We start from the raw sequence: 1,953 nt of genomic DNA, 5'->3' as shown, positions 1-1,953 counted from the left end.
AAAGAAAGTAGATTATGATCAAATACAGGGCCATGAATTATAAAAAGGAAACATTTAATGAAGAAAATACCTCTCTAAGTTAGGAGCACATACAAATATAAAATAACACACTTAGTTTGCTTTCATATCTTAGTAACTGTAAACAATGCTACTATGAATATTGGGATTCATGTATCTTTTCAAGTTAGTGCTTTTATCCCAAGTTTCATGGTTTTGTTAACACAAACACAATGTGAACATGAGCTATCTCTGTGTTTTCTTCACTGCACAGACTGGCATTGCAATTGGTGTCTCTGATAGCCAGCTGTGATGCTCTTTCTACTATGGCTTTGCAGTTCTTGGAAGAGATATTGTGAGAAATTGAAACAAATTTGTTGCACATCAGCAGCACTACAAGTTCTCGGTATTGTAGGCCAGGAACTTCCAAAATATGCTGGGCATCATGTGTTTATTTTCTTGTTGCTCTCATAACTGATGTTGGACATCAAGATATGACCCTTGAATCCCTGCCACCCTGTTGTTGATGCCTCTGGTTTTCTGGCAGTTCCACCAAATTTTGACATATCAATCTGACTGGTGCCAGGTGAACTTCTTGGTCTTCTTTTTGATGATCTTGGGCTTTATGAGAGATCTGATGGTGGCCATGATACCAAGTAGGAGATGACTGAGACTGCATATGGAGGGACTCAAGGAGTATAATTGCTGGGTAATTTGGTAGCTCTATTTTTTAATTTTTCAGAAAATTCCATACTGTTATCCACAGTGGCTACAACCATTTACATTTCCACCAAGAGTGTACAATGTTGCCTTTTCTCCACGTCTTCTCCAACATTTGTTATTTGTGTTCCTTTTGATGATGGTCATTCTTGCAGGTGTGAAGTGATCTCCTTGTGGTGTTGATTTCCATTTTCCTGATTATTGGACATGTTGAGCAGATTTTCACCTGCCTGTTGACCATCAGCATATCCTCTTTAGATAAATATTTATTTAGGTCTTCTGCCCATTTTTAAGCAGTTTGTTTTTTGATGTTGAGTTGTATGAGCTGTTTGTATATTTTGGATATTAACCCCTTATCAGTCATATCAATTGCAAATATTTTCTCCCATTCATCAAGTTATCTTTATGCTTTATCAGTGATTTATTTTGCTGTGCAAAAGCTTTTGAGATTAGCTGGGATCCATTTGTTTATTTGTGTTTTGTTTCTTTTGTTTTAGGAGATAAATTTAAAAAAAATATTGCTATGACTTATGTAAAAGACAGAAAAATATCTACTTCTGCTTCACTGACTATACTAAAGCCTTTGACTGTGTGGAGCACAACAAACAGTGGAAAATTCCTAAAAAAGATGAGAATACCAGGTCACCTTATCTGCCTCTTGAGAAACTTGTATGCATGTCAAGAAGCAACAGTCAGGACTGGACATGGAACAATGAACTGGTTCAAAATTGGGAAAGCAGTACATCAAGGCTGTATATTATCACCCTTCCTATTTAAATGATATGCAGAGTATATCATGCAAAATGCCTGGCTGGATGAAGCACAAGCTGTAATCAAGACTGCCTGGACAAATATCAATAACCTCAGATATGCAGATGACATCACCTTTATGGCAGGAAATGAAGAAGAACTAAATATCTTATGGATGAATGTTAAATTGGAGAGTGATAAAGCTGGCTTAAAACTCAAAATTCAAAAAACTAAGATCATGGCATCCTGTCCCATCACTTCATGGCAAATAGATGAGGAAATACTGGAAACAATGACAGACTATTTTCTTGGGCTCCAAAGTCACTGCAGATAGTAAATGCAGCCATGAAATTAAAAGACACTTGCTCCTTGGAAGAAAAACTATGACAAACCTAGACAACAGAGACATCACTTTCTCAACAAGGGTCTGTATAGTCAAAGCTATGGCTTTTCCAGTAGTCATGTATAGATGTGAGAGTTGAACCA

At 36.7% G+C, this 1,953-nt stretch overlaps 1 pseudogene; it reads right to left on the bottom strand.

Annotated features, from left to right (window-relative positions):
- Positions 1-205: 205 nt before the first annotated feature.
- LOC109554813 (large ribosomal subunit protein eL32-like) lies at positions 206-645 on the bottom strand (annotated as a pseudogene).
- Between the last annotated feature and the right edge of the window lie 1,308 nt (positions 646-1,953).

This window comes from Bos indicus, chromosome X (assembly GCF_029378745.1).
Source record: "Bos indicus isolate NIAB-ARS_2022 breed Sahiwal x Tharparkar chromosome X, NIAB-ARS_B.indTharparkar_mat_pri_1.0, whole genome shotgun sequence".
NCBI lineage: Eukaryota > Metazoa > Chordata > Mammalia > Artiodactyla > Bovidae > Bos > Bos indicus.
This window is presented reverse-complemented; position numbering and strand designations above follow the sequence as displayed.